This window comes from Rhinoderma darwinii, unplaced genomic scaffold (assembly GCF_050947455.1).
Source record: "Rhinoderma darwinii isolate aRhiDar2 unplaced genomic scaffold, aRhiDar2.hap1 Scaffold_444, whole genome shotgun sequence".
NCBI lineage: Eukaryota > Metazoa > Chordata > Amphibia > Anura > Rhinodermatidae > Rhinoderma > Rhinoderma darwinii.
The window spans coordinates 116,349-140,642 of record NW_027463895.1 but is presented as its reverse complement, the minus strand read 5'-3'; the positions used below and the strand labels follow the sequence as shown (position 1 = coordinate 140,642).

Here is a 24,294-nt window from a genome sequence, read left to right as displayed (position 1 = left end):
TTCCTCTCCGGCCTTTATTCACCTCCCGTGTAGCTGTGAGTGTGTGAGCCTGCAGGGCCCCATGGAATTGCCTAGAAGTAGGCTGAATCGCTGCAAGGGCTGAACAGCAGTATCGGGCAGGCTCGGGCAACGCGCGGCCCGTTCGGGTTATCGCTTCTCGGCCTTTTGGCTAAGATCAAGTGTAGTATCTGTTCTTATCAGTTTAATATCTGATACGTCCCCTATCTGGGGACCATATATTAAATGGATTTTTAGAACAGGGAGATGGAAATAGAGCTTGCTCTGTCCACTCCACGCATTGACCTGGTATTGCAGTATTTCCAGGACCGGTGCACCCTTTCCTTATGTGTTGACTAAAAGCAGATTCCAAAAGTGTTTTTTGTCTTTGCTATTGTTTCTGTCTTTCTGAAGGGATCTCCCCTTTTAATCCCATTATTTCAACACCTGTTGGACAATGCATGAGTGATAATGAGCTCATTGATTAAATGCAATTAATGAATAGATTGCCACCTCTTGTTGTGTGTCGTCTGTGTTTCTGTGTTTCCGGCATTTCACATTGGAACACCTCATTCACCTTCCTTGTCTTCTCTCCGCCCTCCCTTTTAGGTAAGTTAAAGAGCTGCACCTGAGCCAGCCACTGATTGATTGATTGATTGATTGATTGATTGATTGATTGATTGATTGATGCAGCACAACAGTCAAATAGTGGAGTGGAGTAGGGGAACAGCAAACAGCCAATAAAGCAGCCCGCCCGCTCGCCTGCCCGCCACAATGGACCTACCTGTGTACACTAGATGGATGTGATGGAATGTACTGTCGTCCCTACATTTCAAGAAGAAGTAAGAATTGCAGTTGCAACAAAGCCTTGCTTGCCTACAAAGAGAGCAGCAATTTGGATTTGTTACTATGTTACCTAGAAGAATAACAAACTGTGCAAGGATGGAGGTTGTAGGAGCAAGGAGAAGTTGTCTGTAAAGTTGGTGGATGCCTATTTTCCATTTTGCAGTCCCTTGTCTCCCTCTTGTGGCCTCCTGGAGGCAACTAGCTGTGCAAAAAAAAGACAGCCTGGCGGCCGGCTGTTGCAGTGTTGCCCTCTCAGGCAACACTGAGTGACTGACTGAGCCTCACCGTCTTATATAAAGTTCAGACGGAACTTTGCACGTGTCATAGTGGAGCCCTCAGGATTCCAGAGCCAGCTTTCTGACATCATAATGGGGCCTCAGAGATAAAAGCCTGGGCCCAGGCAGTGTTGGTCAGTGCTGCTCAGCAGGCAGCACTGGACTGGACTGGATTACAGCTGATACAAGGTGTGAAGGAACAAGGGGTGGCTGTGGGCATGCACTTGCTGCCGCTGCCAGTGTTTATCTGCATGGCAGCAGGGCATTTGGGCGTTGCCAGGAAGGCGTTTTTATGTAGATTCCTCCTCTTTCAGCACTGCATTGTGGTGCAAGCAAAAGAAGCAAATCCTGTCTGGCTTCCTCTCCGGCCTTTATTCACCTCCCGTGTAGCTGTGAGTGTGTGAGCCTGCAGGGCCCCATGGAATTGCCTAGAAGTAGGCTGAATCGCTGCAAGGGCTGAACAGCAGTATCGGGCAGGCTCGGGCAACGCGCGGCCCGTTCGGGTTATCGCTTCTCGGCCTTTTGGCTAAGATCAAGTGTAGTATCTGTTCTTATCAGTTTAATATCTGATACGTCCCCTATCTGGGGACCATATATTAAATGGATTTTTAGAACAGGGAGATGGAAATAGAGCTTGCTCTGTCCACTCCACGCATTGACCTGGTATTGCAGTATTTCCAGGACCGGTGCACCCTTTCCTTATGTGTTGACTAAAAGCAGATTCCAAAAGTGTTTTTTGTCTTTGCTATTGTTTCTGTCTTTCTGAAGGGATCTCCCCTTTTAATCCCATTATTTCAACACCTGTTGGACAATGCATGAGTGATAATGAGCTCATTGATTAAATGCAATTAATGAATAGATTGCCACCTCTTGTTGTGTGTCGTCTGTGTTTCTGTGTTTCCGGCATTTCACATTGGAACACCTCATTCACCTTCCTTGTCTTCTCTCCGCCCTCCCTTTTAGGTAAGTTAAAGAGCTGCACCTGAGCCAGCCACTGATTGATTGATTGATTGATTGATTGATTGATGCAGCACAACAGTCAAATAGTGGAGTGGAGTAGGGGAACAGCAAACAGCCAATAAAGCAGCCCGCCCGCTCGCCTGCCCGCCACAATGGACCTACCTGTGTACACTAGATGGATGTGATGGAATGTACTGTCGTCCCTACATTTCAAGAAGAAGTAAGAATTGCAGTTGCAACAAAGCCTTGCTTGCCTACAAAGAGAGCAGCAATTTGGATTTGTTACTATGTTACCTAGAAGAATAACAAACTGTGCAAGGATGGAGGTTGTAGGAGCAAGGAGAAGTTGTCTGTAAAGTTGGTGGATGCCTATTTTCCATTTTGCAGTCCCTTGTCTCCCTCTTGTGGCCTCCTGGAGGCAACTAGCTGTGCAAAAAAAAGACAGCCTGGCGGCCGGCTGTTGCAGTGTTGCCCTCTCAGGCAACACTGAGTGACTGACTGAGCCTCACCGTCTTATATAAAGTTCAGACGGAACTTTGCACGTGTCATAGTGGAGCCCTCAGGATTCCAGAGCCAGCTTTCTGACATCATAATGGGGCCTCAGAGATAAAAGCCTGGGCCCAGGCAGTGTTGGTCAGTGCTGCTCAGCAGGCAGCACTGGACTGGACTGGATTACAGCTGATACAAGGTGTGAAGGAACAAGGGGTGGCTGTGGGCATGCACTTGCTGCCGCTGCCAGTGTTTATCTGCATGGCAGCAGGGCATTTGGGCGTTGCCAGGAAGGCGTTTTTATGTAGATTCCTCCTCTTTCAGCACTGCATTGTGGTGCAAGCAAAAGAAGCAAATCCTGTCTGGCTTCCTCTCCGGCCTTTATTCACCTCCCGTGTAGCTGTGAGTGTGTGAGCCTGCAGGGCCCCATGGAATTGCCTAGAAGTAGGCTGAATCGCTGCAAGGGCTGAACAGCAGTATCGGGCAGGCTCGGGCAACGCGCGGCCCGTTCGGGTTATCGCTTCTCGGCCTTTTGGCTAAGATCAAGTGTAGTATCTGTTCTTATCAGTTTAATATCTGATACGTCCCCTATCTGGGGACCATATATTAAATGGATTTTTAGAACAGGGAGATGGAAATAGAGCTTGCTCTGTCCACTCCACGCATTGACCTGGTATTGCAGTATTTCCAGGACCGGTGCACCCTTTCCTTATGTGTTGACTAAAAGCAGATTCCAAAAGTGTTTTTTGTCTTTGCTATTGTTTCTGTCTTTCTGAAGGGATCTCCCCTTTTAATCCCATTATTTCAACACCTGTTGGACAATGCATGAGTGATAATGAGCTCATTGATTAAATGCAATTAATGAATAGATTGCCACCTCTTGTTGTGTGTCGTCTGTGTTTCTGTGTTTCCGGCATTTCACATTGGAACACCTCATTCACCTTCCTTGTCTTCTCTCCGCCCTCCCTTTTAGGTAAGTTAAAGAGCTGCACCTGAGCCAGCCACTGATTGATTGATTGATTGATTGATTGATTGATTGATTGATTGATTGATGCAGCACAACAGTCAAATAGTGGAGTGGAGTAGGGGAACAGCAAACAGCCAATAAAGCAGCCCGCCCGCTCGCCTGCCCGCCACAATGGACCTACCTGTGTACACTAGATGGATGTGATGGAATGTACTGTCGTCCCTACATTTCAAGAAGAAGTAAGAATTGCAGTTGCAACAAAGCCTTGCTTGCCTACAAAGAGAGCAGCAATTTGGATTTGTTACTATGTTACCTAGAAGAATAACAAACTGTGCAAGGATGGAGGTTGTAGGAGCAAGGAGAAGTTGTCTGTAAAGTTGGTGGATGCCTATTTTCCATTTTGCAGTCCCTTGTCTCCCTCTTGTGGCCTCCTGGAGGCAACTAGCTGTGCAAAAAAAAGACAGCCTGGCGGCCGGCTGTTGCAGTGTTGCCCTCTCAGGCAACACTGAGTGACTGACTGAGCCTCACCGTCTTATATAAAGTTCAGACGGAACTTTGCACGTGTCATAGTGGAGCCCTCAGGATTCCAGAGCCAGCTTTCTGACATCATAATGGGGCCTCAGAGATAAAAGCCTGGGCCCAGGCAGTGTTGGTCAGTGCTGCTCAGCAGGCAGCACTGGACTGGACTGGATTACAGCTGATACAAGGTGTGAAGGAACAAGGGGTGGCTGTGGGCATGCACTTGCTGCCGCTGCCAGTGTTTATCTGCATGGCAGCAGGGCATTTGGGCGTTGCCAGGAAGGCGTTTTTATGTAGATTCCTCCTCTTTCAGCACTGCATTGTGGTGCAAGCAAAAGAAGCAAATCCTGTCTGGCTTCCTCTCCGGCCTTTATTCACCTCCCGTGTAGCTGTGAGTGTGTGAGCCTGCAGGGCCCCATGGAATTGCCTAGAAGTAGGCTGAATCGCTGCAAGGGCTGAACAGCAGTATCGGGCAGGCTCGGGCAACGCGCGGCCCGTTCGGGTTATCGCTTCTCGGCCTTTTGGCTAAGATCAAGTGTAGTATCTGTTCTTATCAGTTTAATATCTGATACGTCCCCTATCTGGGGACCATATATTAAATGGATTTTTAGAACAGGGAGATGGAAATAGAGCTTGCTCTGTCCACTCCACGCATTGACCTGGTATTGCAGTATTTCCAGGACCGGTGCACCCTTTCCTTATGTGTTGACTAAAAGCAGATTCCAAAAGTGTTTTTTGTCTTTGCTATTGTTTCTGTCTTTCTGAAGGGATCTCCCCTTTTAATCCCATTATTTCAACACCTGTTGGACAATGCATGAGTGATAATGAGCTCATTGATTAAATGCAATTAATGAATAGATTGCCACCTCTTGTTGTGTGTCGTCTGTGTTTCTGTGTTTCCGGCATTTCACATTGGAACACCGCATTCACCTTCCTTGTCTTCTCTCCGCCCTCCCTTTTAGGTAAGTTAAAGAGCTGCACCTGAGCCAGCCACTGATTGATTGATTGATTGATTGATTGATTGATTGATTGATTGATTGATTGATTGATGCAGCACAACAGTCAAATAGTGGAGTGGAGTAGGGGAACAGCAAACAGCCAATAAAGCAGCCCGCCCGCTCGCCTGCCCGCCACAATGGACCTACCTGTGTACACTAGATGGATGTGATGGAATGTACTGTCGTCCCTACATTTCAAGAAGAAGTAAGAATTGCAGTTGCAACAAAGCCTTGCTTGCCTACAAAGAGAGCAGCAATTTGGATTTGTTACTATGTTACCTAGAAGAATAACAAACTGTGCAAGGATGGAGGTTGTAGGAGCAAGGAGAAGTTGTCTGTAAAGTTGGTGGATGCCTATTTTCCATTTTGCAGTCCCTTGTCTCCCTCTTGTGGCCTCCTGGAGGCAACTAGCTGTGCAAAAAAAAGACAGCCTGGCGGCCGGCTGTTGCAGTGTTGCCCTCTCAGGCAACACTGAGTGACTGACTGAGCCTCACCGTCTTATATAAAGTTCAGACGGAACTTTGCACGTGTCATAGTGGAGCCCTCAGGATTCCAGAGCCAGCTTTCTGACATCATAATGGGGCCTCAGAGATAAAAGCCTGGGCCCAGGCAGTGTTGGTCAGTGCTGCTCAGCAGGCAGCACTGGACTGGACTGGATTACAGCTGATACAAGGTGTGAAGGAACAAGGGGTGGCTGTGGGCATGCACTTGCTGCCGCTGCCAGTGTTTATCTGCATGGCAGCAGGGCATTTGGGCGTTGCCAGGAAGGCGTTTTTATGTAGATTCCTCCTCTTTCAGCACTGCATTGTGGTGCAAGCAAAAGAAGCAAATCCTGTCTGGCTTCCTCTCCGGCCTTTATTCACCTCCCGTGTAGCTGTGAGTGTGTGAGCCTGCAGGGCCCCATGGAATTGCCTAGAAGTAGGCTGAATCGCTGCAAGGGCTGAACAGCAGTATCGGGCAGGCTCGGGCAACGCGCGGCCCGTTCGGGTTATCGCTTCTCGGCCTTTTGGCTAAGATCAAGTGTAGTATCTGTTCTTATCAGTTTAATATCTGATACGTCCCCTATCTGGGGACCATATATTAAATGGATTTTTAGAACAGGGAGATGGAAATAGAGCTTGCTCTGTCCACTCCACGCATTGACCTGGTATTGCAGTATTTCCAGGACCGGTGCACCCTTTCCTTATGTGTTGACTAAAAGCAGATTCCAAAAGTGTTTTTTGTCTTTGCTATTGTTTCTGTCTTTCTGAAGGGATCTCCCCTTTTAATCCCATTATTTCAACACCTGTTGGACAATGCATGAGTGATAATGAGCTCATTGATTAAATGCAATTAATGAATAGATTGCCACCTCTTGTTGTGTGTCGTCTGTGTTTCTGTGTTTCCGGCATTTCACATTGGAACACCTCATTCACCTTCCTTGTCTTCTCTCCGCCCTCCCTTTTAGGTAAGTTAAAGAGCTGCACCTGAGCCAGCCACTGATTGATTGATTGATTGATTGATTGATTGATTGATTGATTGATTGATTGATTGATTGATTGATGCAGCACAACAGTCAAATAGTGGAGTGGAGTAGGGGAACAGCAAACAGCCAATAAAGCAGCCCGCCCGCTCGCCTGCCCGCCACAATGGACCTACCTGTGTACACTAGATGGATGTGATGGAATGTACTGTCGTCCCTACATTTCAAGAAGAAGTAAGAATTGCAGTTGCAACAAAGCCTTGCTTGCCTACAAAGAGAGCAGCAATTTGGATTTGTTACTATGTTACCTAGAAGAATAACAAACTGTGCAAGGATGGAGGTTGTAGGAGCAAGGAGAAGTTGTCTGTAAAGTTGGTGGATGCCTATTTTCCATTTTGCAGTCCCTTGTCTCCCTCTTGTGGCCTCCTGGAGGCAACTAGCTGTGCAAAAAAAAGACAGCCTGGCGGCCGGCTGTTGCAGTGTTGCCCTCTCAGGCAACACTGAGTGACTGACTGAGCCTCACCGTCTTATATAAAGTTCAGACGGAACTTTGCACGTGTCATAGTGGAGCCCTCAGGATTCCAGAGCCAGCTTTCTGACATCATAATGGGGCCTCAGAGATAAAAGCCTGGGCCCAGGCAGTGTTGGTCAGTGCTGCTCAGCAGGCAGCACTGGACTGGACTGGATTACAGCTGATACAAGGTGTGAAGGAACAAGGGGTGGCTGTGGGCATGCACTTGCTGCCGCTGCCAGTGTTTATCTGCATGGCAGCAGGGCATTTGGGCGTTGCCAGGAAGGCGTTTTTATGTAGATTCCTCCTCTTTCAGCACTGCATTGTGGTGCAAGCAAAAGAAGCAAATCCTGTCTGGCTTCCTCTCCGGCCTTTATTCACCTCCCGTGTAGCTGTGAGTGTGTGAGCCTGCAGGGCCCCATGGAATTGCCTAGAAGTAGGCTGAATCGCTGCAAGGGCTGAACAGCAGTATCGGGCAGGCTCGGGCAACGCGCGGCCCGTTCGGGTTATCGCTTCTCGGCCTTTTGGCTAAGATCAAGTGTAGTATCTGTTCTTATCAGTTTAATATCTGATACGTCCCCTATCTGGGGACCATATATTAAATGGATTTTTAGAACAGGGAGATGGAAATAGAGCTTGCTCTGTCCACTCCACGCATTGACCTGGTATTGCAGTATTTCCAGGACCGGTGCACCCTTTCCTTATGTGTTGACTAAAAGCAGATTCCAAAAGTGTTTTTTGTCTTTGCTATTGTTTCTGTCTTTCTGAAGGGATATCCCCTTTTAATCCCATTATTTCAACACCTGTTGGACAATGCATGAGTGATAATGAGCTCATTGATTAAATGCAATTAATGAATAGATTGCCACCTCTTGTTGTGTGTCGTCTGTGTTTCTGTGTTTCCGGCATTTCACATTGGAACACCTCATTCACCTTCCTTGTCTTCTCTCCGCCCTCCCTTTTAGGTAAGTTAAAGAGCTGCACCTGAGCCAGCCACTGATTGATTGATTGATTGATTGATTGATTGATTGATTGATTGATTGATTGATTGATTGATTGATGCAGCACAACAGTCAAATAGTGGAGTGGAGTAGGGGAACAGCAAACAGCCAATAAAGCAGCCCGCCCGCTCGCCTGCCCGCCACAATGGACCTACCTGTGTACACTAGATGGATGTGATGGAATGTACTGTCGTCCCTACATTTCAAGAAGAAGTAAGAATTGCAGTTGCAGCAAAGCCTTGCTTGCCTACAAAGAGAGCAGCAATTTGGATTTGTTACTATGTTACCTAGAAGAATAACAAACTGTGCAAGGATGGAGGTTGTAGGAGCAAGGAGAAGTTGTCTGTAAAGTTGGTGGATGCCTATTTTCCATTTTGCAGTCCCTTGTCTCCCTCTTGTGACCTCCTGGAGGCAACTAGCTGTGCAAAAAAAAGACAGCCTGGCGGCCGGCTGTTGCAGTGTTGCCCTCTCAGGCAACACTGAGTGACTGACTGAGCCTCACCGTCTTATATAAAGTTCAGACGGAACTTTGCACGTGTCATAGTGGAGCCCTCAGGATTCCAGAGCCAGCTTTCTGACATCATAATGGGGCCTCAGAGATAAAAGCCTGGGCCCAGGCAGTGTTGGTCAGTGCTGCTCAGCAGGCAGCACTGGACTGGACTGGATTACAGCTGATACAAGGTGTGAAGGAACAAGGGGTGGCTGTGGGCATGCACTTGCTGCCGCTGCCAGTGTTTATCTGCATGGCAGCAGGGCATTTGGGCGTTGCCAGGAAGGCGTTTTTATGTCGATTCCTCCTCTTTCAGCACTGCATTGTGGTGCAAGCAAAAGAAGCAAATCCTGTCTGGCTTCCTCTCCGGCCTTTATTCACCTCCCGTGTAGCTGTGAGTGTGTGAGCCTGCAGGGCCCCATGGAATTGCCTAGAAGTAGGCTGAATCGCTGCAAGGGCTGAACAGCAGTATCGGGCAGGCTCGGGCAACGCGCGGCCCGTTCGGGTTATCGCTTCTCGGCCTTTTGGCTAAGATCAAGTGTAGTATCTGTTCTTATCAGTTTAATATCTGATACGTCCCCTATCTGGGGACCATATATTAAATGGATTTTTAGAACAGGGAGATGGAAATAGAGCTTGCTCTGTCCACTCCACGCATTGACCTGGTATTGCAGTATTTCCAGGACCGGTGCACCCTTTCCTTATGTGTTGACTAAAAGCAGATTCCAAAAGTGTTTTTTGTCTTTGCTATTGTTTCTGTCTTTCTGAAGGGATCTCCCCTTTTAATCCCATTATTTCAACACCTGTTGGACAATGCATGAGTGATAATGAGCTCATTGATTAAATGCAATTAATGAATAGATTGCCACCTCTTGTTGTGTGTCGTCTGTGTTTCTGTGTTTCCGGCATTTCACATTGGAACACCTCATTCACCTTCCTTGTCTTCTCTCCGCCCTCCCTTTTAGGTAAGTTAAAGAGCTGCACCTGAGCCAGCCACTGATTGATTGATTGATTGATTGATTGATTGATTGATTGATGCAGCACAACAGTCAAATAGTGGAGTGGAGTAGGGGAACAGCAAACAGCCAATAAAGCAGCCCGCCCGCTCGCCTGCCCGCCACAATGGACCTACCTGTGTACACTAGATGGATGTGATGGAATGTACTGTCGTCCCTACATTTCAAGAAGAAGTAAGAATTGCAGTTGCAACAAAGCCTTGCTTGCCTACAAAGAGAGCAGCAATTTGGATTTGTTACTATGTTACCTAGAAGAATAACAAACTGTGCAAGGATGGAGGTTGTAGGAGCAAGGAGAAGTTGTCTGTAAAGTTGGTGGATGCCTATTTTCCATTTTGCAGTCCCTTGTCTCCCTCTTGTGGCCTCCTGGAGGCAACTAGCTGTGCAAAAAAAAGACAGCCTGGCGGCCGGCTGTTGCAGTGTTGCCCTCTCAGGCAACACTGAGTGACTGACTGAGCCTCACCGTCTTATATAAAGTTCAGACGGAACTTTGCACGTGTCATAGTGGAGCCCTCAGGATTCCAGAGCCAGCTTTCTGACATCATAATGGGGCCTCAGAGATAAAAGCCTGGGCCCAGGCAGTGTTGGTCAGTGCTGCTCAGCAGGCAGCACTGGACTGGACTGGATTACAGCTGATACAAGGTGTGAAGGAACAAGGGGTGGCTGTGGGCATGCACTTGCTGCCGCTGCCAGTGTTTATCTGCATGGCAGCAGGGCATTTGGGCGTTGCCAGGAAGGCGTTTTTATGTAGATTCCTCCTCTTTCAGCACTGCATTGTGGTGCAAGCAAAAGAAGCAAATCCTGTCTGGCTTCCTCTCCGGCCTTTATTCACCTCCCGTGTAGCTGTGAGTGTGTGAGCCTGCAGGGCCCCATGGAATTGCCTAGAAGTAGGCTGAATCGCTGCAAGGGCTGAACAGCAGTATCGGGCAGGCTCGGGCAACGCGCGGCCCGTTCGGGTTATCGCTTCTCGGCCTTTTGGCTAAGATCAAGTGTAGTATCTGTTCTTATCAGTTTAATATCTGATACGTCCCCTATCTGGGGACCATATATTAAATGGATTTTTAGAACAGGGAGATGGAAATAGAGCTTGCTCTGTCCACTCCACGCATTGACCTGGTATTGCAGTATTTCCAGGACCGGTGCACCCTTTCCTTATGTGTTGACTAAAAGCAGATTCCAAAAGTGTTTTTTGTCTTTGCTATTGTTTCTGTCTTTCTGAAGGGATCTCCCCTTTTAATCCCATTATTTCAACACCTGTTGGACAATGCATGAGTGATAATGAGCTCATTGATTAAATGCAATTAATGAATAGATTGCCACCTCTTGTTGTGTGTCGTCTGTGTTTCTGTGTTTCCGGCATTTCACATTGGAACACCTCATTCACCTTCCTTGTCTTCTCTCCGCCCTCCCTTTTAGGTAAGTTAAAGAGCTGCACCTGAGCCAGCCACTGATTGATTGATTGATTGATTGATTGATTGATTGATGCAGCACAACAGTCAAATAGTGGAGTGGAGTAGGGGAACAGCAAACAGCCAATAAAGCAGCCCGCCCGCTCGCCTGCCCGCCACAATGGACCTACCTGTGTACACTAGATGGATGTGATGGAATGTACTGTCGTCCCTACATTTCAAGAAGAAGTAAGAATTGCAGTTGCAACAAAGCCTTGCTTGCCTACAAAGAGAGCAGCAATTTGGATTTGTTACTATGTTACCTAGAAGAATAACAAACTGTGCAAGGATGGAGGTTGTAGGAGCAAGGAGAAGTTGTCTGTAAAGTTGGTGGATGCCTATTTTCCATTTTGCAGTCCCTTGTCTCCCTCTTGTGGCCTCCTGGAGGCAACTAGCTGTGCAAAAAAAAGACAGCCTGGCGGCCGGCTGTTGCAGTGTTGCCCTCTCAGGCAACACTGAGTGACTGACTGAGCCTCACCGTCTTATATAAAGTTCAGACGGAACTTTGCACGTGTCATAGTGGAGCCCTCAGGATTCCAGAGCCAGCTTTCTGACATCATAATGGGGCCTCAGAGATAAAAGCCTGGGCCCAGGCAGTGTTGGTCAGTGCTGCTCAGCAGGCAGCACTGGACTGGACTGGATTACAGCTGATACAAGGTGTGAAGGAACAAGGGGTGGCTGTGGGCATGCACTTGCTGCCGCTGCCAGTGTTTATCTGCATGGCAGCAGGGCATTTGGGCGTTGCCAGGAAGGCGTTTTTATGTAGATTCCTCCTCTTTCAGCACTGCATTGTGGTGCAAGCAAAATAAGCAAATCCTGTCTGGCTTCCTCTCCGGCCTTTATTCACCTCCCGTGTAGCTGTGAGTGTGTGAGCCTGCAGGGCCCCATGGAATTGCCTAGAAGTAGGCTGAATCGCTGCAAGGGCTGAACAGCAGTATCGGGCAGGCTCGGGCAACGCGCGGCCCGTTCGGGTTATCGCTTCTCGGCCTTTTGGCTAAGATCAAGTGTAGTATCTGTTCTTATCAGTTTAATATCTGATACGTCCCCTATCTGGGGACCATATATTAAATGGATTTTTAGAACAGGGAGATGGAAATAGAGCTTGCTCTGTCCACTCCACGCATTGACCTGGTATTGCAGTATTTCCAGGACCGGTGCACCCTTTCCTTATGTGTTGACTAAAAGCAGATTCCAAAAGTGTTTTTTGTCTTTGCTATTGTTTCTGTCTTTCTGAAGGGATCTCCCCTTTTAATCCCATTATTTCAACACCTGTTGGACAATGCATGAGTGATAATGAGCTCATTGATTAAATGCAATTAATGAATAGATTGCCACCTCTTGTTGTGTGTCGTCTGTGTTTCTGTGTTTCCGGCATTTCACATTGGAACACCTCATTCACCTTCCTTGTCTTCTCTCCGCCCTCCCTTTTAGGTAAGTTAAAGAGCTGCACCTGAGCCAGCCACTGATTGATTGATTGATTGATTGATTGATTGATTGATTGATTGATTGATTGATTGATGCAGCACAACAGTCAAATAGTGGAGTGGAGTAGGGGAACAGCAAACAGCCAATAAAGCAGCCCGCCCGCTCGCCTGCCCGCCACAATGGACCTACCTGTGTACACTAGATGGATGTGATGGAATGTACTGTCGTCCCTACATTTCAAGAAGAAGTAAGAATTGCAGTTGCAACAAAGCCTTGCTTGCCTACAAAGAGAGCAGCAATTTGGATTTGTTACTATGTTACCTAGAAGAATAACAAACTGTGCAAGGATGGAGGTTGTAGGAGCAAGGAGAAGTTGTCTGTAAAGTTGGTGGATGCCTATTTTCCATTTTGCAGTCCCTTGTCTCCCTCTTGTGGCCTCCTGGAGGCAACTAGCTGTGCAAAAAAAAGACAGCCTGGCGGCCGGCTGTTGCAGTGTTGCCCTCTCAGGCAACACTGAGTGACTGACTGAGCCTCACCGTCTTATATAAAGTTCAGACGGAACTTTGCACGTGTCATAGTGGAGCCCTCAGGATTCCAGAGCCAGCTTTCTGACATCATAATGGGGCCTCAGAGATAAAAGCCTGGGCCCAGGCAGTGTTGGTCAGTGCTGCTCAGCAGGCAGCACTGGACTGGACTGGATTACAGCTGATACAAGGTGTGAAGGAACAAGGGGTGGCTGTGGGCATGCACTTGCTGCCGCTGCCAGTGTTTATCTGCATGGCAGCAGGGCATTTGGGCGTTGCCAGGAAGGCGTTTTTATGTAGATTCCTCCTCTTTCAGCACTGCATTGTGGTGCAAGCAAAAGAAGCAAATCCTGTCTGGCTTCCTCTCCGGCCTTTATTCACCTCCCGTGTAGCTGTGAGTGTGTGAGCCTGCAGGGCCCCATGGAATTGCCTAGAAGTAGGCTGAATCGCTGCAAGGGCTGAACAGCAGTATCGGGCAGGCTCGGGCAACGCGCGGCCCGTTCGGGTTATCGCTTCTCGGCCTTTTGGCTAAGATCAAGTGTAGTATCTGTTCTTATCAGTTTAATATCTGATACGTCCCCTATCTGGGGACCATATATTAAATGGATTTTTAGAACAGGGAGATGGAAATAGAGCTTGCTCTGTCCACTCCACGCATTGACCTGGTATTGCAGTATTTCCAGGACCGGTGCACCCTTTCCTTATGTGTTGACTAAAAGCAGATTCCAAAAGTGTTTTTTGTCTTTGCTATTGTTTCTGTCTTTCTGAAGGGATCTCCCCTTTTAATCCCATTATTTCAACACCTGTTGGACAATGCATGAGTGATAATGAGCTCATTGATTAAATGCAATTAATGAATAGATTGCCACCTCTTGTTGTGTGTCGTCTGTGTTTCTGTGTTTCCGGCATTTCACATTGGAACACCTCATTCACCTTCCTTGTCTTCTCTCCGCCCTCCCTTTTAGGTAAGTTAAAGAGCTGCACCTGAGCCAGCCACTGATTGATTGATTGATTGATTGATTGATTGATTGATGCAGCACAACAGTCAAATAGTGGAGTGGAGTAGGGGAACAGCAAACAGCCAATAAAGCAGCCCGCCCGCTCGCCTGCCCGCCACAATGGACCTACCTGTGTACACTAGATGGATGTGATGGAATGTACTGTCGTCCCTACATTTCAAGAAGAAGTAAGAATTGCAGTTGCAACAAAGCCTTGCTTGCCTACAAAGAGAGCAGCAATTTGGATTTGTTACTATGTTACCTAGAAGAATAACAAACTGTGCAAGGATGGAGGTTGTAGGAGCAAGGAGAAGTTGTCTGTAAAGTTGGTGGATGCCTATTTTCCATTTTGCAGTCCCTTGTCTCCCTCTTGTGGCCTCCTGGAGGCAACTAGCTGTGCAAAAAAAAGACAGCCTGGCGGCCGGCTGTTGCAGTGTTGCCCTCTCAGGCAACACTGAGTGACTGACTGAGCCTCACCGTCTTATATAAAGTTCAGACGGAACTTTGCACGTGTCATAGTGGAGCCCTCAGGATTCCAGAGCCAGCTTTCTGACATCATAATGGGGCCTCAGAGATAAAAGCCTGGGCCCAGGCAGTGTTGGTCAGTGCTGCTCAGCAGGCAGCACTGGACTGGACTGGATTACAGCTGATACAAGGTGTGAAGGAACAAGGGGTGGCTGTGGGCATGCACTTGCTGCCGCTGCCAGTGTTTATCTGCATGGCAGCAGGGCATTTGGGCGTTGCCAGGAAGGCGTTTTTATGTAGATTCCTCCTCTTTCAGCACTGCATTGTGGTGCAAGCAAAAGAAGCAAATCCTGTCTGGCTTCCTCTCCGGCCTTTATTCACCTCCCGTGTAGCTGTGAGTGTGTGAGCCTGCAGGGCCCCATGGAATTGCCTAGAAGTAGGCTGAATCGCTGCAAGGGCTGAACAGCAGTATCGGGCAGGCTCGGGCAACGCGCGGCCCGTTCGGGTTATCGCTTCTCGGCCTTTTGGCTAAGATCAAGTGTAGTATCTGTTCTTATCAGTTTAATATCTGATACGTCCCCTATCTGGGGACCATATATTAAATGGATTTTTAGAACAGGGAGATGGAAATAGAGCTTGCTCTGTCCACTCCACGCATTGACCTGGTATTGCAGTATTTCCAGGACCGGTGCACCCTTTCCTTATGTGTTGACTAAAAGCAGATTCCAAAAGTGTTTTTTGTCTTTGCTATTGTTTCTGTCTTTCTGAAGGGATCTCCCCTTTTAATCCCATTATTTCAACACCTGTTGGACAATGCATGAGTGATAATGAGCTCATTGATTAAATGCAATTAATGAATAGATTGCCACCTCTTGTTGTGTGTCGTCTGTGTTTCTGTGTTTCCGGCATTTCACATTGGAACACCTCATTCACCTTCCTTGTCTTCTCTCCGCCCTCCCTTTTAGGTAAGTTAAAGAGCTGCACCTGAGCCAGCCACTGATTGATTGATTGATTGATTGATTGATTGATTGATTGATGCAGCACAACAGTCAAATAGTGGAGTGGAGTAGGGGAACAGCAAACAGCCAATAAAGCAGCCCGCCCGCTCGCCTGCCCGCCACAATGGACCTACCTGTGTACACTAGATGGATGTGATGGAATGTACTGTCGTCCCTACATTTCAAGAAGAAGTAAGAATTGCAGTTGCAACAAAGCCTTGCTTGCCTACAAAGAGAGCAGCAATTTGGATTTGTTACTATGTTACCTAGAAGAATAACAAACTGTGCAAGGATGGAGGTTGTAGGAGCAAGGAGAAGTTGTCTGTAAAGTTGGTGGATGCCTATTTTCCATTTTGCAGTCCCTTGTCTCCCTCTTGTGGCCTCCTGGAGGCAACTAGCTGTGCAAAAAAAAGACAGCCTGGCGGCCGGCTGTTGCAGTGTTGCCCTCTCAGGCAACACTGAGTGACTGACTGAGCCTCACCGTCTTATATAAAGTTCAGACGGAACTTTGCACGTGTCATAGTGGAGCCCTCAGGATTCCAGAGCCAGCTTTCTGACATCATAATGGGGCCTCAGAGATAAAAGCCTGGGCCCAGGCAGTGTTGGTCAGTGCTGCTCAGCAGGCAGCACTGGACTGGACTGGATTACAGCTGATACAAGGTGTGAAGGAACAAGGGGTGGCTGTGGGCATGCACTTGCTGCCGCTGCCAGTGTTTATCTGCATGGCAGCAGGGCATTTGGGCGTTGCCAGGAAGGCGTTTTTATGTAGATTCCTCCTCTTTCAGCACTGCATTGTGGTGCAAGCAAAAGAAGCAAATCCTGTCTGGCTTCCTCTCCGGCCTTTATTCACCTCCCGTGTAGCTGTGAGTGTGTGAGCCTGCAGGGCCCCATGGAATTGCCTAGAAGTAGGCTGAATCGCTGCAAGGGCTGAACAGCAGTATCGGGCAGGCTCGGGCAACGCGCGGCCCGTTCGGGTTATCGCTTCTCGGCCTTTTGGCTAAGATCAAGTGTAGTATCTGTTCTTATCAGTTTAATATCTGATACGTCCCCTATCTGGGGACCATATATTAAATGGATTTTTAGAACAGGGAGATGGAAATAGAGCTTGCTCTGTCCACTCCACGCATTGACCTGGTATTGCAGTATTTCCAGGACCGGTGCACCCTTTCCTTATGTGTTGACTAAAAGCAGATTCCAAAAGTGTTTTTTGTCTTTGCTATTGTTTCTGTCTTTCTGAAGGGATCTCCCCTTTTAATCCCATTATTTCAACACCTGTTGGACAATGCATGAGTGATAATGAGCTCATTGATTAAATGCAATTAATGAATAGATTGCCACCTCTTGTTGTGTGTCGTCTGTGTTTCTGTGTTTCCGGCATTTCACATTGGAACACCTCATTCACCTTCCTTGTCTTCTCTCCGCCCTCCCTTTTAGGTAAGTTAAAGAGCTGCACCTGAGCCAGCCACTGATTGATTGATTGATTGATTGATTGATTGATTGATTGATTGATTGATGCAGCACAACAGTCAAATAGTGGAGTGGAGTAGGGGAACAGCAAACAGCCAATAAAGCAGCCCGCCCGCTCGCCTGCCCGCCACAATGGACCTACCTGTGTACACTAGATGGATGTGATGGAATGTACTGTCGTCCCTACATTTCAAGAAGAAGTAAGAATTGCAGTTGCAACAAAGCCTTGCTTGCCTACAAAGAGAGCAGCAATTTGGATTTGTTACTATGTTACCTAGAAGAATAACAAACTGTGCAAGGATGGAGGTTGTAGGAGCAAGGAGAAGTTGTCTGTAAAGTTGGTGGATGCCTATTTTCCATTTTGCAGTCCCTTGTCTCCCTCTTGTGGCCTCCTGGAGGCAACTAGCTGTGCAAAAAAAAGACAGCCTGGCGGCCGGCTGTTGCAGTGTTGCCCTCTCAGGCAACACTGAGTGACTGACTGAGCCTCACCGTCTTATATAAAGTTCAGACGGAACTTTGCACGTGTCATAGTGGAGCCCTCAGGATTCCAGAGCCAGCTTTCTGACATCATAATGGGGCCTCAGAGATAAAAGCCTGGGCCCAGGCAGTGTTGGTCAGTGCTGCTCAGCAGGCAGCACTGGACTGGACTGGATTACAGCTGATACAAGGTGTGAAGGAACAAGGGGTGGCTGTGGGCATGCACTTGCTGCCGCTGCCAGTGTTTATCTGCATGGCAGCAGGGCATTTGGGCGTTGCCAGGAAGGCGTTTTTATGTAGATTCCTCCTCTTTCAGCACTGCATTGTGGTGCAAGCAAAAGAAGCAAATCCTGTCTGGCTTCCTCTCCGGCCTTTATTCACCTCCCGTGTAGCTGTGAGTGTGTGAGCCTGCAGGGCCCCATGGAATTGCCTAGAAGTAGGCTGAATCGCTGCAAGGGCTGAACAGCAGTATCGGGCAGGCTCGGGCAACGCGCGGCCCGTTCGGGTTATCGCTTCTCGGCCTTTTGGCTAAGATCAAGTGTAGTATCTGTTCTTATCAGTTTAATATCTGATACGTCCCCTATCTGGGGACCATATATTAAATGGATTTTTAGAACAGGGAGATGGAAATAGAGCTTGCTCTGTCCACTCCACGCATTGACCTGGTATTGCAGTATTTCCAGGACCGGTGCACCCTTTCCTTATGTGTTGACTAAAAGCAGATTCCAAAAGTGTTTTTTGTCTTTGCTATTGTTTCTGTCTTTCTGAAGGGATCTCCCCTTTTAATCCCATTATTTCAACACCTGTTGGACAATGCATGAGTGATAATGAGCTCATTGATTAAATGCAATTAATGAATAGATTGCCACCTCTTGTTGTGTGTCGTCTGTGTTTCTGTGTTTCCGGCATTTCACATTGGAACACCTCATTCACCTTCCTTGTCTTCTCTCCGCCCTCCCTTTTAGGTAAGTTAAAGAGCTGCACCTGAGCCAGCCACTGATTGATTGATTGATTGATTGATTGATTGATTGATTGATTGATTGATTGATTGATTGATTGATTGATGCAGCACAACAGTCAAATAGTGGAGTGGAGTAGGGGAACAGCAAACAGCCAATAAAGCAGCCCGCCCGCTCGCCTGCCCGCCACAATGGACCTACCTGTGTACACTAGATGGATGTGATGGAATGTACTGTCGTCCCTACATTTCAAGAAGAAGTAAGAATTGCAGTTGCAACAAAGCCTTGCTTGCCTACAAAGAGAGCAGCAATTTGGATTTGTTACTATGTTACCTAGAAGAATAACAAACTGTGCAAGGATGGAGGTTGTAGGAGCAAGGAGAAGTTGTCTGTAAAGTTGGTGGATGCCTATTTTCCATTTTGCAGTCCCTTGTCTCCCTCTTGTGGCCTCCTGGAGGCAACTAGCTGTGCAAAAAAAAGACAGCCTGGCGGCCGGCTGTTGCAGTGTTGCCCTCTCAGGCAACACTGAGTGACTGACTGAGCCTCACCGTCTTATATAAAGTTCAGACGGAACTTTGCACGTGTCATAGTGGAGCCCTCAGGATTCCAGAGCCAGCTTTCTGACATCATAATGGGGCCTCAGAGATAAAAGCCTGGGCCCAGGCAGTGTTGGTCAGTGCTGCTCAGCAGGCAGCACTGGACTGGACTGGATTACAGCTGATACAAGGTGTGAAGGAACAAGGGGTGGCTGTGGGCATGCACTTGCTGCCGCTGCCAGTGTTTATCTGCATGGCAGCAGGGCATTTGGGCGTTGCCAGGAAGGCGTTTTTATGTAGATTCCTCCTCTTTCAGCACTGCATTGTGGTGCAAGCAAAAGAAGCAAATCCTGTCTGGCTTCCTCTCCGGCCTTTATTCACCTCCCGTGTAGCTGTGAGTGTGTGAGCCTGCAGGGCCCCATGGAATTGCCTAGAAGTAGGCTGAATCGCTGCAAGGGCTGAACAGCAGTATCGGGCAGGCTCGGGCAACGCGCGGCCCGTTCGGGTTATCGCTTCTCGGCCTTTTGGCTAAGATCAAGTGTAGTATCTGTTCTTATCAGTTTAATATCTGATACGTCCCCTATCTGGGGACCATATATTAAATGGATTTTTAGAACAGGGAGATGGAAATAGAGCTTGCTCTGTCCACTCCACGCATTGACCTGGTATTGCAGTATTTCCAGGACCGGTGCACCCTTTCCTTATGTGTTGACTAAAAGCAGATTCCAAAAGTGTTTTTTGTCTTTGCTATTGTTTCTGTCTTTCTGAAGGGATCTCCCCTTTTAATCCCATTATTTCAACACCTGTTGGACAATGCATGAGTGATAATGAGCTCATTGATTAAATGCAATTAATGAATAGATTGCCACCTCTTGTTGTGTGTCGTCTGTGTTTCTGTGTTTCCGGCATTTCACATTGGAACACCTCATTCACCTTCCTTGTCTTCTCTCCGCCCTCCCTTTTAGGTAAGTTAAAGAGCTGCACCTGAGCCAGCCACTGATTGATTGATTGATTGATTGATTGATTGATTGATTGATTGATTGATTGATTGATTGATTGATTGATTGATGCAGCACAACAGTCAAATAGTGGAGTGGAGTAGGGGAACAGCAAACAGCCAATAAAGCAGCCCGCCCGCTCGCCTGCCCGCCACAATGGACCTACCTGTGTACACTAGATGGATGTGATGGAATGTACTGTCGTCCCTACATTTCAAGAAGAAGTAAGAATTGCAGTTGCAACAAAGCCTTGCTTGCCTACAAAGAGAGCAGCAATTTGGATTTGTTACTATGTTACCTAGAAGAATAACAAACTGTGCAAGGATGGAGGTTGTAGGAGCAAGGAGAAGTTGTCTGTAAAGTTGGTGGATGCCTATTTTCCATTTTGCAGTCCCTTGTCTCCCTCTTGTGGCCTCCTGGAGGCAACTAGCTGTGCAAAAAAAAGACAGCCTGGCGGCCGGCTGTTGCAGTGTTGCCCTCTCAGGCAACACTGAGTGACTGACTGAGCCTCACCGTCTTATATAAAGTTCAGACGGAACTTTGCACGTGTCATAGTGGAGCCCTCAGGATTCCAGAGCCAGCTTTCTGACATCATAATGGGGCCTCAGAGATAAAAGCCTGGGCCCAGGCAGTGTTGGTCAGTGCTGCTCAGCAGGCAGCACTGGACTGGACTGGATTACAGCTGATACAAGGTGTGAAGGAACAAGGGGTGGCTGTGGGCATGCACTTGCTGCCGCTGCCAGTGTTTATCTGCATGGCAGCAGGGCATTTGGGCGTTGCCAGGAAGGCGTTTTTATGTAGATTCCTCCTCTTTCAGCACTGCATTGTGGTGCAAGCAAAAGAAGCAAATCCTGTCTGGCTTCCTCTCCGGCCTTTATTCACCTCCCGTGTAGCTGTGAGTGTGTGAGCCTGCAGGGCCCCATGGAATTGCCTAGAAGTAGGCTGAATCGCTGCAAGGGCTGAACAGCAGTATCGGGCAGGCTCGGGCAACGCGCGGCCCGTTCGGGTTATCGCTTCTCGGCCTTTTGGCTAAGATCAAGTGTAGTATCTGTTCTTATCAGTTTAATATCTGATACGTCCCCTATCTGGGGACCATATATTAAATGGATTTTTAGAACAGGGAGATGGAAATAGAGCTTGCTCTGTCCACTCCACGCATTGACCTGGTATTGCAGTATTTCCAGGACCGGTGCACCCTTTCCTTATGTGTTGACTAAAAGCAGATTCCAAAAGTGTTTTTTGTCTTTGCTATTGTTTCTGTCTTTCTGAAGGGATCTCCCCTTTTAATCCCATTATTTCAACACCTGTTGGACAATGCATGAGTGATAATGAGCTCATTGATTAAATGCAATTAATGAATAGATTGCCACCTCTTGTTGTGTGTCGTCCGTGTTTCTGTGTTTCCGGCATTTCACATTGGAACACCTCATTCACCTTCCTTGTCTTCTCTCCGCCCTCCCTTTTAGGTAAGTTAAAGAGCTGCACCTGAGCCAGCCACTGATTGATTGATTGATTGATTGATTGATTGATTGATTGATTGATTGATTGATGCAGCACAACAGTCAAATAGTGGAGTGGAGTAGGGGAACAGCAAACAGCCAATAAAGCAGCCCGCCCGCTCGCCTGCCCGCCACAATGGACCTACCTGTGTACACTAGATGGATGTGATGGAATGTACTGTCGTCCCTACATTTCAAGAAGAAGTAAGAATTGCAGTTGCAACAAAGCCTTGCTTGCCTACAAAGAGAGCAGCAATTTGGATTTGTTACTATGTTACCTAGAAGAATAACAAACTGTGCAAGGATGGAGGTTGTAGGAGCAAGGAGAAGTTGTCTGTAAAGTTGGTGGATGCCTATTTTCCATTTTGCAGTCCCTTGTCTCCCTCTTGTGGCCTCCTGGAGGCAACTAGCTGTGCAAAAAAAAGACAGCCTGGCGGCCGGCTGTTGCAGTGTTGCCCTCTCAGGCAACACTGAGTGACTGACTGAGCCTCACCGTCTTATATAAAGTTCAGACGGAACTTTGCACGTGTCATAGTGGAGCCCTCAGGATTCCAGAGCCAGCTTTCTGACATCATAATGGGGCCTCAGAGATAAAAGCCTGGGCCCAGGCAGTGTTGGTCAGTGCTGCTCAGCAGGCAGCACTGGACTGGACTGGATTACAGCTGATACAAGGTGTGAAGGAACAAGGGGTGGCTGTGGGCATGCACTTGCTGCCGCTGCCAGTGTTTATCTGCATGGCAGCAGGGCATTTGGGCGTTGCCAGGAAGGCGTTTTTATGTAGATTCCTCCTCTTTCAGCACTGCATTGTGGTGCAAGCAAAAGAAGCAAATCCTGTCTGGCTTCCTCTCCGGCCTTTATTCACCTCCCGTGTAGCTGTGAGTGTGTGAGCCTGCAGGGCCCCATGGAATTGCCTAGAAGTAGGCTGAATCGCTGCAAGGGCTGAACAACAGTATCGGGCAGGCTCGGGCAACGCGCGGCCCGTTCGGGTTATCGCTTCTCGGCCTTTTGGCTAAGATCAAGTGTAGTATCTGTTCTTATCAGTTTAATATCTGATACGTCCCCTATCTGGGGACCATATATTAAATGGATTTTTAGAACAGGGAGATGGAAATAGAGCTTGCTCTGTCCACTCCACGCATTGACCTGGTATTGCAGTATTTCCAGGACCGGTGCACCCTTTCCTTATGTGTTGACTAAAAGCAGATTCCAAAAGTGTTTTTTGTCTTTGCTATTGTTTCTGTCTTTCTGAAGGGATCTCCCCTTTTAATCCCATTATTTCAACACCTGTTGGACAATGCATGAGTGATAATGAGCTCATTGATTAAATGCAATTAATGAATAGATTGCCACCTCTTGTTGTGTGTCGTCTGTGTTTCTGTGTTTCCGGCATTTCACATTGGAACACCTCATTCACCTTCCTTGTCTTCTCTCCGCCCTCCCTTTTAGGTAAGTTAAAGAGCTGCACCTGAGCCAGCCACTGATTGATTGATTGATTGATTGATTGATTGATTGATTGATTGATTGATTGATTGATTGATTGATTGATGCAGCACAACAGTCAAATAGTGGAGTGGAGTAGGGGAACAGCAAACAGCCAATAAAGCAGCCCGCCCGCTCGCCTGCCCGCCACAATGGACCTACCTGTGTACACTAGATGGATGTGATGGAATGTACTGTTGTCCCTACATTTCAAGAAGAAGTAAGAATTGCAGTTGCAACAAAGCCTTGCTTTCCTACAAAGAGAGCAGCAATTTGGATTTGTTACTATGTTACCTAGAAGAATAACAAACTGTGCAAGGATGGAGGTTGTAGGAGCAAGGAGAAGTTGTCTGTAAAGTTGGTGGATGCCTATTTTCCATTTTGCAGTCCCTTGTCTCCCTCTTGTGGCCTCCTGGAGGCAACTAGCTGTGCAAAAAAAAGACAGCCTGGCGGCCGGCTGTTGCAGTGTTGCCCTCTCAGGCAACACTGAGTGACTGACTGAGCCTCACCGTCTTATATAAAGTTCAGACGGAACTTTGCACGTGTCATAGTGGAGCCCTCAGGATTCCAGAGCCAGCTTTCTGACATCATAATGGGGCCTCAGAGATAAAAGCCTGGGCCCAGGCAGTGTTGGTCAGTGCTGCTCAGCAGGCAGCACTGGACTGGACTGGATTACAGCTGATACAAGGTGTGAAGGAACAAGGGGTGGCTGTGGGCATGCACTTGCTGCCGCTGCCAGTGTTTATCTGCATGGCAGCAGGGCATTTGGGCGTTGCCAGGAAGGCATTTTTATGTAGATTCCTCCTCTTTCAGCACTGCATTGTGGTGCAAGCAAAAGAAGCAAATCCTGTCTGGCTTCCTCTCCGGCCTTTATTCACCTCCCGTGTAGCTGTGAGTGTGTGAGCCTGCAGGGCCCCATGGAATTGCCTAGAAGTAGGCTGAATCGCTGCAAGGGCTGAACAGCAGTATCGGGCAGGCTCGGGCAACGCGCGGCCCGTTCGGGTTATCGCTTCTCGGCCTTTTGGCTAAGATCAAGTGTAGTATCTGTTCTTATCAGTTTAATATCTGATACGTCCCCTATCTGGGGACCATATATTAAATGGATTTTTAGAACAGGGAGATGGAAATAGAGCTTGCTCTGTCCACTCCACGCATTGACCTGGTATTGCAGTATTTCCAGGACCGGTGCACCCTTTCCTTATGTGTTGACTAAAAGCAGATTCCAAAAGTGTTTTTTGTCTTTGCTATTGTTTCTGTCTTTCTGAAGGGATCTCCCCTTTTAATCCCATTATTTCAACACCTGTTGGACAATGCATGAGTGATAATGAGCTCATTGATTAAATGCAATTAATGAATAGATTGCCACCTCTTGTTGTGTGTCGTCTGTGTTTCTGTGTTTCCGGCATTTCACATTGGAACACCTCATTCACCTTCCTTGTCTTCTCTCCGCCCTCCCTTTTAGGTAAGTTAAAGAGCTGCACCTGAGCCAG

The 24,294-nt window shown here is 47.8% G+C and overlaps 17 non-coding genes across 17 annotated transcripts; all 17 read left to right on the top strand.

The window, feature by feature from the left end:
- The first annotated feature begins 149 nt into the window (after positions 1-149).
- Positions 150-340, top strand: LOC142715501 (U2 spliceosomal RNA). Its single transcript, XR_012870867.1, has one exon. It is a non-coding gene; the product is annotated as a U2 spliceosomal RNA (small nuclear RNA).
- Positions 341-1,624: 1,284 nt separating this feature from the next.
- On the top strand, positions 1,625-1,815 carry LOC142715500 (U2 spliceosomal RNA). The gene has a single exon (XR_012870866.1). It is a non-coding gene; the product is annotated as a U2 spliceosomal RNA (small nuclear RNA).
- Positions 1,816-3,083: 1,268 nt separating this feature from the next.
- On the top strand, positions 3,084-3,274 carry LOC142715499 (U2 spliceosomal RNA). Its single transcript, XR_012870865.1, has one exon. It is a non-coding gene; the product is annotated as a U2 spliceosomal RNA (small nuclear RNA).
- A 1,284-nt stretch (positions 3,275-4,558) lies between these two features.
- Positions 4,559-4,749, top strand: LOC142715498 (U2 spliceosomal RNA). Its single transcript, XR_012870864.1, has one exon. It is a non-coding gene; the product is annotated as a U2 spliceosomal RNA (small nuclear RNA).
- A 1,292-nt stretch (positions 4,750-6,041) lies between these two features.
- On the top strand, positions 6,042-6,232 carry LOC142715497 (U2 spliceosomal RNA). The gene has a single exon (XR_012870863.1). It is a non-coding gene; the product is annotated as a U2 spliceosomal RNA (small nuclear RNA).
- Positions 6,233-7,532: 1,300 nt separating this feature from the next.
- Positions 7,533-7,723, top strand: LOC142715496 (U2 spliceosomal RNA). Its single transcript, XR_012870862.1, has one exon. It is a non-coding gene; the product is annotated as a U2 spliceosomal RNA (small nuclear RNA).
- A 1,300-nt stretch (positions 7,724-9,023) lies between these two features.
- Positions 9,024-9,214, top strand: LOC142715495 (U2 spliceosomal RNA). Its single transcript, XR_012870861.1, has one exon. It is a non-coding gene; the product is annotated as a U2 spliceosomal RNA (small nuclear RNA).
- A 1,276-nt stretch (positions 9,215-10,490) lies between these two features.
- LOC142715494 (U2 spliceosomal RNA) lies at positions 10,491-10,681 on the top strand. The gene has a single exon (XR_012870860.1). It is a non-coding gene; the product is annotated as a U2 spliceosomal RNA (small nuclear RNA).
- Positions 10,682-11,953: 1,272 nt separating this feature from the next.
- On the top strand, positions 11,954-12,144 carry LOC142715492 (U2 spliceosomal RNA). Its single transcript, XR_012870858.1, has one exon. It is a non-coding gene; the product is annotated as a U2 spliceosomal RNA (small nuclear RNA).
- A 1,292-nt stretch (positions 12,145-13,436) lies between these two features.
- On the top strand, positions 13,437-13,627 carry LOC142715491 (U2 spliceosomal RNA). The gene has a single exon (XR_012870857.1). It is a non-coding gene; the product is annotated as a U2 spliceosomal RNA (small nuclear RNA).
- A 1,272-nt stretch (positions 13,628-14,899) lies between these two features.
- Positions 14,900-15,090, top strand: LOC142715489 (U2 spliceosomal RNA). Its single transcript, XR_012870855.1, has one exon. It is a non-coding gene; the product is annotated as a U2 spliceosomal RNA (small nuclear RNA).
- Positions 15,091-16,366: 1,276 nt separating this feature from the next.
- Positions 16,367-16,557, top strand: LOC142715488 (U2 spliceosomal RNA). Its single transcript, XR_012870854.1, has one exon. It is a non-coding gene; the product is annotated as a U2 spliceosomal RNA (small nuclear RNA).
- Positions 16,558-17,841: 1,284 nt separating this feature from the next.
- Positions 17,842-18,032, top strand: LOC142715487 (U2 spliceosomal RNA). The gene has a single exon (XR_012870853.1). It is a non-coding gene; the product is annotated as a U2 spliceosomal RNA (small nuclear RNA).
- A 1,304-nt stretch (positions 18,033-19,336) lies between these two features.
- On the top strand, positions 19,337-19,527 carry LOC142715486 (U2 spliceosomal RNA). Its single transcript, XR_012870852.1, has one exon. It is a non-coding gene; the product is annotated as a U2 spliceosomal RNA (small nuclear RNA).
- A 1,308-nt stretch (positions 19,528-20,835) lies between these two features.
- On the top strand, positions 20,836-21,026 carry LOC142715485 (U2 spliceosomal RNA). The gene has a single exon (XR_012870851.1). It is a non-coding gene; the product is annotated as a U2 spliceosomal RNA (small nuclear RNA).
- A 1,288-nt stretch (positions 21,027-22,314) lies between these two features.
- LOC142715484 (U2 spliceosomal RNA) lies at positions 22,315-22,505 on the top strand. Its single transcript, XR_012870850.1, has one exon. It is a non-coding gene; the product is annotated as a U2 spliceosomal RNA (small nuclear RNA).
- A 1,304-nt stretch (positions 22,506-23,809) lies between these two features.
- On the top strand, positions 23,810-24,000 carry LOC142715483 (U2 spliceosomal RNA). Its single transcript, XR_012870849.1, has one exon. It is a non-coding gene; the product is annotated as a U2 spliceosomal RNA (small nuclear RNA).
- Positions 24,001-24,294: the final 294 nt, after the last annotated feature.